Source organism: Xenopus laevis, chromosome 9_10L (genome assembly GCF_017654675.1).
Source record: "Xenopus laevis strain J_2021 chromosome 9_10L, Xenopus_laevis_v10.1, whole genome shotgun sequence".
Lineage (NCBI taxonomy): Eukaryota > Metazoa > Chordata > Amphibia > Anura > Pipidae > Xenopus > Xenopus laevis.
In genome coordinates, this window is record NC_054387.1 from 24962802 (window position 1) to 24972796 (window position 9995).

A 9995-nucleotide genomic window follows, 5' to 3' on the forward strand; every position below is an offset into this window, starting at 1 on the left:
AGCTGGAACTTCTCATCTTCTTTGTTATATGGCAATAAGCTTTGTTCTTATTGGTTCAGGAATGTGACTGGCTGTGTTGCTTCACAGAATGGTTATTTTATCTGTTTTGTGAAACAAAACTTTCATTTTGTGTAAAGAATGAATCCTGTACTATAAAAATCTTGCTTTCTGTCACAAATATCTATTTTGTCATTCAAATCTAGCTTGACTAGTTAGTTACACTATTATATATTATGTCCAAGTTTTTTTTTACATAATACATTTTGTAAGTAACTTTGCACATAGTGATTTAACTTCACGAGGTGGGGACCGCTCCAAGTTCACACTCCCTATTCGCTGCTCCAATCGGGTGCTCAGTCCGCAGTGTCCCCACTGCTAGAATTCACTTAGACATCAAAAAGGAAGGACGGCACTCCGGTACATGGAATATGCTTTTTATTCCAGATTCATACAAGGATCCAACGCCCTACGCGTTTCGGGAATCACTCCCTTAATCATAGGCATACACCTTGGACCAAACAGACAGGTTATATACAAAACATAAATAGCGGCCCCTACTGGGCTCGATGTAGTAATACAGTTTAAAACACATATACTTTATTATCTATTAAAACCAGTCTACTAAAGGTCAAAACCTCGTTTTCCATATTAAAACAGACAATCCTTGTAAAAATGTGTGAATTTTACTATACGCCTTGGAGAATGGGTAGCCAGTAATTAATTCGTTAATAATTCATAATCAAAGAGCAGGAGGGGAACCTTTACAATAAAAAAGGTTTCAAATGTATATATATAATATATTTAGATATGTAAAAAAGTAGAAAGATGTAAATAGAGAAGCATCAATATATATGAAAAAATAAGCAAAAATGAAAATAAAAAATAAGAAATAAGGAGGGTGGGAGAGAAAAGTAATTATTACTAAATACCACTCCAGTTAGTGGCCCCAGCACTCTAATATAGATATAACAAATCATGTCTAGTGTTCAGGCCATTAGATATCCTAGTCTCCAATTTTAGGATCCAGAACGCCTCTCTCAAATTTAGTAAATGCTCTGCATCTCCACCCCTAAGGGGTAGTTTCACTTGTTCAATGACTTTAACCGACAGATCGCGGATTCCTTTTTTCGAGCATAGTGCAAAATGTTTACCTACGGGAGTTCCCTCATCCTTATTCTCAATCGATCTAATGTGTTCTCGTATCCTTTCTTTTAACAACGGGTAGTACGGCCCACATATTGCTTATTGCAACTTAAACATTCCAATAGATAAACCACATTCTTGGTATTGCAATTGAAAAAGCCATTACTGTGGAACACCCTACCCGTTGCACTAGATCTGAAAGTCGCCCCCGTGGAGATAACCTTACAGGTTTTACAAATGTTGGCCCCGCATCTATAACTCCCCTTAGTGGACAGCCAATTACCCCTGTGGCTCTTACTCCCTGTAACCACTAGGCTGGGCGCCAGCATTTTCCCTAAAGTGGGTGCTTTCCTCGAGACACATTTGACGTTAGTGGCAGATAAAACTCCTGACAATTTTTCATCATTGTACAGTACTGGAAGGTATCTTCTGACAACATTACAGATTTTCCCAAACTCCTCACTGTACTCTGTGATGAAAAATATATCATTATTACTCCCATTAGTGTTCAATTCCCGATTTGAACTGGCCAAGGTATGGGATCTCTCATTGATGCGAATTTAACTCGCTTTATCACATGATGTTTTAATCATCTCCTTGGTATATCCACGCCTCAATAGTCTATGTCCCAAAAGCCCTGACTGTTCGTTAAAGGTGGTGTCCTTGCTGCAATTTCTCCTATATCTAACAAATTGACTGTATGGTATACCCCGTATAGTATGCTTAGGGTGGCAACTGTTAGCCCTTAAAATAGTATTCCCCGCAGTGGGTTTCCTGAAAATGTTGGATTCAATTTTACCTGTGAATATATCCCCTTCCAGTGTGAGGTCCAGAAAATTAATCTCTGATTTGTTGTGATCAAGTGAAAACTGAAGGTTGTATCGGTTAGTGTTTAAATAAACGTGAAAGTCATTAATCAATTCCTCTGGTCCATTCCAAATGAACAGAAGGTCGTCTATGTAGCGACCATACCAGATGATGTGCTCACGATAGGGGTTTTTAAATCCATAGACGTTGGACCGCTCCCACCAACCCATGTACAGGTTGGCATAGGTGGGGGCAAAGGAGGCCCCCATTGCGGTCCCCCGTCTCTGGAGGTAAAAATCCCCATCAAAAAGAAAAAAATTGTGCGTTAGGAGGAACTCCAGAACCAAGAGAGTGTAATATGTGAGATCCCTTGTGAAATGTTGTGTATCCTTTAAAATTTCCGAAATAGCATGTATACCCAAATCATGTGATATAGTTGTATACAATGATTTGACGTCCATAGATATCCATCTATATGTGTCCAGCCATGTCACGCCAGACAGTCTATCCAACAGGTGTCCTGAATCCCTAATATAGGAGTCCAGCCTAGGGACAAGGGGCTTGAGACATGTGTCAACCCAATCGGAGAGGCCCTCATTGATTGACCCTATACTCGCAACAATGGGCCTCCCTTCAGGGGAAGTGCGGGATTTGTGGATCTTTGGGAGGTGGTGGAAAATCGGGACCACCGGCTGGTGTCTGACTAAATAGTCAGTGTCCCGAGAATCCACCACGCCCAAAGACACCCCATGGGCAACCAACCTCTCAATCACTTTACTGTATTCCGATTGTGGGTTGGAAGGTAATTTAAGGTATGTTTCTTGATCATCAAGCTGTCTTCTAGCCTCACATAGGTAGTCGGTGGTGTCCATCACCACCACACACCCACCTTTGTCCGCCTGTCTAATCGTAATCTCTATATTTTATCTGAGTGTATTAATAGCTTGCCTCTCGGTAATCCTGGCATTCAACTTGGTAAGATCTTTTTCGACGAGTTCCTGGAAAGTGTCCATCGAGGTGCATCTAGATTGTAAAGGATAAAACCTAGAGGGTATCTTTTATCTTTAGGCAATTTCACCTGGTCCAGCTGCTCACCCGTAGCCTGAAACTCATCCAGGCTCTCACGCTGTAGCGAGTCCAGATCTGCAAGACAACAATGTTCACGAAAAGAAACAAACGTCCCCTCAATCCCTAACCCCACTAATATATACATTTGAAACCTTTTTTATTGTAAAGGTTCACCTCCTGCTCTTTGATTATGAATTATTAACGAATTAATTACTGGCTACCCATTCTCCAGGGCGTATAGTAAAATTCACACATTTTTACAAGGATTGTCTGTTTTAATATGGAAAACGAGGTTTTGACCTTTAGTAGACTGGTTTTAATAGATAATAAAGTATATGTGTTTTAAACTGTATTACTACATCGAGCCCAGTAGGGGCCGCTATTTATGTTTTGTATATAACCTGTCTGTTTGGTCCAAGGTGTATGCCTACGATTAAGGGAGTGATTCCCGAAACGCGTAGATCCTTGTATGAATCTGGAATAAAAAGCATATTCCATGTACCGGAGTGCCGTCCTTCCTTTTTGATGTCTAAGTGAATTCTAGCAGTGGGGACGCTGTGGACTGAGCACCCGATTGGAGCAGCGAATAGGGAGTGTGAACTTGGAGCGGTCCCCCCCTCGTGAAGTTAAATCACTATTTGGTCCCAGGACCAGCTCGTTTACCTCCCGCGAGAGGATAACCTATACAGCACATGAGAAACCTGCAGAGGGATTGTCCGTTAAGGGACTTATGAAGTGAGCAAGCCGTTTACTATATTGGCGCTCCGTCAACTACCTCTACAGGTGCGGCGCCGTTAACTTTGGAGCCGATTGGCAGCAGACTGGGCTAAGGAGGCGCTTGGAGCGGACCGGTAGCGCGATAACTGGTGCCCTTACTAAGTGAGTAAAGCCGTTCTTTACATTGGAGCTGAGCTCCGCTAATTACCTCTACAGATGCGGAGCCTCTAATTTTGGAGCCGACCCGCAGCTGACTGGTCCAAGGAGGCGCTAGGAGCGTACTGATCTGGCAGCGCGAAAACTGGTGCCACGAGGATTTGGCGTCTGAACACAGGAACGCCGAGGCACTTGCCGCGCCGGTCCGAGGTTTAACTGCTGCATGTTTCTAAACGGCTGGCTATAGGAGACATATGCGACTTTGGTTGGACTATCTGCAAGTTGAACGCAACAGAGTGGTGAGTCACAGGCTTACTGATATACCTTCTATGCTATATGTCACATTGCTTTTCCTCTGATTGCTGCTTGTAACTTTTAAATATTGGTTTCAACATCAGTCACCGTCTTAAGTGCTGCAGTCTCATATATAGCCTGGTTACTGATTTTATTGGCTTTACAATATGGCAGCTGGCGGTGCTACAAACCCGTTGGAGACAATAGGGATGTGTGCCCTGGAGAAGCTGGAAGATCGTGTGAGTAGATTCAATAAATATGAATCGATGCTGGGGGACATGGTTCTAGAGGAGGATGTGTCTGATGTTGCCCCAACACTATTTAAAAACCTTGAAAAACAGATGTCACACGAGTTATTGGTGTGCAGCGCTGCAGGGGCACCAGGAAAATACCTTTTGTTGGAGTCGAGGTTGCTGAGGACCCTGAGGAATTGAAAATTGTTGCTGTACAACATTGTTATGGGAGACACATACCGGTACCTCCCACAAAGTCCTCCATCACACCCCTCAATAGTAGCGTCTAAGTAGAACATCACTGCGTGTGGAGTGACGTGACGGCCTCGCAAGATGAGACTTGTGACATCAGGAATAGCTGTCTGGCTGGAGTCTATGTGGGACATTCACTAAGATTCGTTGTTGCGCCAGCGTTCGCTTCGCCGCACTTCGCCAGTCTGGTGTAAAAGGTAGCGTTCAGAAAAATAAGCACTTTAGTGAATTTGCGTAGTTACGTCCGTTGCGCAAATTCGCCAGGCGTAAGGGTGCGAAGTAACACTAGCGAATTTACACCAGGGTCCGTTAGTGAATTGGCGAATTAACGAAAATGCGCTGCGCTGGCGCATTCACGCTAGCGTTAGGCGCTTTGTCGTTTAGTGAATTTGCCCCTATGCGCTAGATGTTAACGGAGCTGTCGGACTTTTAAACAGGGACCTGGGTCTACTGCCGGCTGTGTTAAGAACAATTGGAAAGATTGCTATGAGGTACCGGTATGTGTCAGGTGTCAATATTACAGGTACTGTACCTGTATAGGTTTAGCCCTGTATGAGCTGGGAGGGTGGAACTCGTCAGTGGGGTTATATGCTGGGAGAGAGCAACCTTCTAATAATGGGCTACACACCTAGCAGGATTGCAAGCTGACTGTGCAAGATCATGTGCCTGCATTCATGCTGTGCCAGTGGCTGGCATATGAATAGACTCCTTACTAACTGCCACTACTTGACCTGTAGTTTTACATATAAAAGTATAGTCATGCAGAGCAGCCCAGCCAGTCGTTTGGAAGTAAAAAATTTGCCGGTGTATGGTCACCTTAAGGCACTCATTCAAAGCACAATTCTGCTCATATCAGATAATTACCATAAATTTGAGGTTGAGGGTATACTCAGAACAGAGGATCATCGTAAGCTAGTTACAAAATTGTACAGAACTCAACAGAAATTGTTGCCATCCCCATTTGACCATGCCCGCCGTAAATGGCAATCAATCTTGCCTGAATTGTCTGATGACATATGGAAAGAAGCCACAGACACAATATACACCTTTCTTATCTCAACCAGAGATAGACTAGTAAATTTTAAGATCCTTCATCTCTATTATTTTACTGCTATAAGATTACATAGGATTCTCCCTCCTGCCCCAGATGGCAATATCCCGCTGTGGATTTTTTTCATATAATATGGTCCTGTCCACACATTGTAAAATTCTGGCGGAAGGTTGTGAAATGCCTCGGTGATAACCTGGCGTTGCCTCAGGGCGTCTCTCCTGAAGCTTGTCTACTAGGTGTTGTGGATGACCTGGTTCCACAAGCTCATGTTAGATTAATGTATCGTACTCTCTTATGGAAAAAGCTATTGTTTTACACTGGCTTCAAACGAAACCCCCATCCATTTACCTACTGGCTGAACTTAGTTAATTGTATATTGCCACTTATTAAGCTCATGTATGAAGCACGGGGTTCTCCAGCTAAATTTGATAACACATGGGAGAGTTGGCTTGAGGTATACACGATTTCAACAACTATATAGATGTCTGATGTATGTATTACTCCAGTGTGTGCTTATGTGTAATATCACATATGAGCCTAATTCCAAGTATGTGTAGACTGTATATGCTTAACTGAAAAGTGTAATGTTGTGCTTTGCCAACTGTCAAATAAAAAAAAAAAAGTTATGGAAAAGAAGATAGAAGATAGAAAACAGAGCCAGAGAGAATAATCTAAGATTTATTTGAATCTTATAATACAGATGCTTTGATACTAATTACATTATTACTGATGATTTACTATTGATTGTCCAAGAACCTCATAGGTCAATTGGGAAAATTTTTGCCTTTTTCCAGGATTATAGTTCCATTTCTGTTATGTTATTAACTCATGCAAAACCAAGAAACGAAATATTCATAATACTATTCCCAAACAAACACTGCTGGATTTAAAGATAAACCCCCAGGAAGTTCTAGTAAATATTAGGATTTAGTATTCCTTCAGATCTATCCAGGTTATACGCTCTAAACTTATCCCATCTCACCGAATCTCTCTGTAGTAAATGGATAAACTTCCCTCTTAACCTTATTGGAAGAGTTGCTTTCTTCAAGATGTTAATTTTCCCAAAATGAACCTATCCTCTGCAAAATCTTCCCCTTTCTGAAAAAACATTCAAATATTATAAAATTGGACCAAGCCCTTTCTAAATCTAAACCTATTCCAGCTGTCCTAAATGCAAGGATAAGAATGTATGTATGCTTCACTATTTGTGGGAGTGTCCTAATATTCTTGCTTTATGGAAATCAATTGAAAGCTTTCTTAATGAAAAACGACATAAATTTATCTCCTGAATTTGCTTTGCTTGGCCTCCCTATAAACTCTAACTAAATATGTCCCTAAGAAAAAAGGTTTCACAAAAACAAATTTTTGTTTAATTATATATTCTTGACTCTGAAGATAGGGAGATTGTCAGAAAGTTCATGTATACACTTCGGGGCAGATTTATCAAGGGTCGAAGTAAATTCGAGGGAATTTTCTAAGTAAAAAATTTTAAATTCTAAGTAATTTTTTGGATACTTTGACTTCAATTCAAAGTCTCTTTAAAAAAACTTCGACTTCAATACTTTGCCAAATTAAACTTGCCGAAGTGCTACGTTAGCCTTTGGGGACCTTTTCTAAGTCTTTGGAAGTCGAAAGTTGAAGTAAAATCATTCGATCGATTGCTGAAATCATTTGAATCGTTTGATTTGAAGGATTTAATCGTTCGATCGAACGATTTTACTTCGACCACAGGATACTCAAATTCAATGAAAAAAACTTCAACTTCGATATTCGAAGTCGAAGTATTTCAATTCGATGATCAAATTTCGAAGTATTTTTAAATTCGAAATTCGAACCTTGATAAATCTGCCCCTTCGTCTCAGTCCCTGATGTTCTTAGATTGATTAAATAGTTAATTCATATGAGAATGCTTTTCCTTTTTTATTGTCTTACTTACTCTTGTCAATGCCAGAGAGGGAAATGTTATTTTTTTTGAATAATGGTTTATAGTTCTGTAATATACTCTTTTAATTTTACACTGAATTGTAATGTAACTTTCTTTCCTTCATCTCATGTAAGTTTACAGACTTTTGATGCAATTTAATTGCTTTGTTAGTTTTGTCACACTGTTTATTTACAAAATGCCAATAAATATAATGGGGGAAAAAATAAATGGACACTGTGATATATTGTGTGGTTCTATGCTGCATGAAACCAGAAGAAACTTTTCTCCATCTGTAAGTATAACCTTTAATCCATGTTTTCAATCATATTTTATATGAGCTGCATTTCATCATGGTTAAATATTAATTAAACCATTGCTATACCAGCCTTCCTGCTATAGGTCCAGGAGTAGTAAGGACAACATACTGTATATATATTTGGCCCAAATATCAGCTTCATTAACCTTTATTTCTGTTTCATTAAAAAGTGTCAAACAAATCCATCAACCTGTATTACTCTAGTGACAAAAGTCTTTGCTGATCCAGTGACTATGCCCAATATTTCCATGACAAGGAAGGAAGATAAATTGTGTTTATTACATTTTTGCATGGAATATAAAGGAAATTATTAAAGATGCAATATTCTATAAACTGTACACTTGGCATATGACTAAAGATACACTTTGGGGCACATTTACTAAGCTCGAGTGAAGGATTTGAATGAAAAAAACTTCGAATTTCGAAGTTTTTTTTTGGGTACTACGTAGGCTACTACGACCTTCGACTTCGATTCGAACTAAAAATAGTTTGACTATTCGATAGTCGAAGTACTGTCTCTTTAAAAAATACTTTGGCAGTTTAAACCTACCGAGGTACAATGTTAGCCTATGGGGACCTTCCCCATCACTTTTCTAACCTTTTTTTGATCGAAGAAAAATCCTTCGATCGATCGCTTAAAATCGTTTGATTAGAAGGATTTTATCGCTTGATCGAATGATTTTTACTTCGATCGATCTAAGGATTTGCGCTAAATCCTTCGAATTCGATATTCGAAGGATTTAAATTCGAGGGGCGAATTTGAGGGTTTATTAACCCTCGATATTTGACCTTGATAAATGTGCCCCTTTGTGTGTCACATTAATATAAATTGAAAATGTACTAACCTTTATATAGTGACATTAGACATTGTTCAAATGTTGCTTTTCATTCTCTCTCTTTAGTAAATGTAAATACCATAATCTGAGGTTTCAAATACTTTGCCGGTATAGAGAAATTTTCATATTTTTCATGGATAATACAGTAAGTAACTCCAGGTTATTTGATAACAGCATTAATATGTATTTTTGTACATAAATATATATATACTGTAAACATTGTTACTTTGATATTCATATAAATGTTTCTGTAAAACATTTCTTTGGAATATATCTATATGCTTTATCTGTGATTCACCTGCAGTGCATTATCCAGATGTTACTTGGCAATTGCACCGCTCATGCTCCAATACATAGTCAAAGGTTACCCCATGCTGCAGTTCTGCAACATCTGAGTATCAAAAATTAAAAAAACACAGCTACATGTGTTTTTAGTATTATTAGTTAACCATTTGGTTACTGAACATTGTAATTAGTATGGAGGGAGCCTGTGATTGTGCTTAACTGTCCATAATCTTATCTAGATGTTGAACATTTGATTGGATATAGCAGAACAATCACTATAAACCATAGGTTGTCAATTTTCCTTTAAAAGGGAAAGTTACCAATGAGAGATTTTTCTTCTGCTTTCTGTGTTCCTCTTGAGATTATGCACACTGTGAAATCAGGCCATATTTTAAACCTTATTGCTCAGCACCCTGAGCAATTTTACATTTCATTTTTTTCAAGGTTTATTTATCCTTTCAGGGCCATTCCAGAAGAAAGAAAAATGAAGTCCCTCTTTGGTGACTGTCTTTTTTAAAAGAAAATTGTCAACCTTTGTATAGAGCAATCACTAAAAACCAAAAATCAAATAGGAATAAGCAGTCTACAGAGCCATCTACAATTTCCAGTTGTTTCCATAAACTCACAAGCTTTTTATGAGCTGTCATCAGCTCTGAGCCATTCCTAGAAATATCCACAACTTCCACCCCTACCCAAGACTATCTTCAGGTTCCCTGCTATTTCCAAAACTATTGATGCTCACAGAGCGGATTTTGGCTCCTGCGTATTGGTGCCAAAAGCGTGTTCCTACACCTTGCCCAACGTAATGGTTCCGAATGCAGGCAAGAAACAAGGCTAGTTTCAGCCCTAGCATTAGCCTAGAGTTTAAGAGCAGTTGGGGGGTTGCAGATAACTCTGGGTTGAGAGAAGCAAA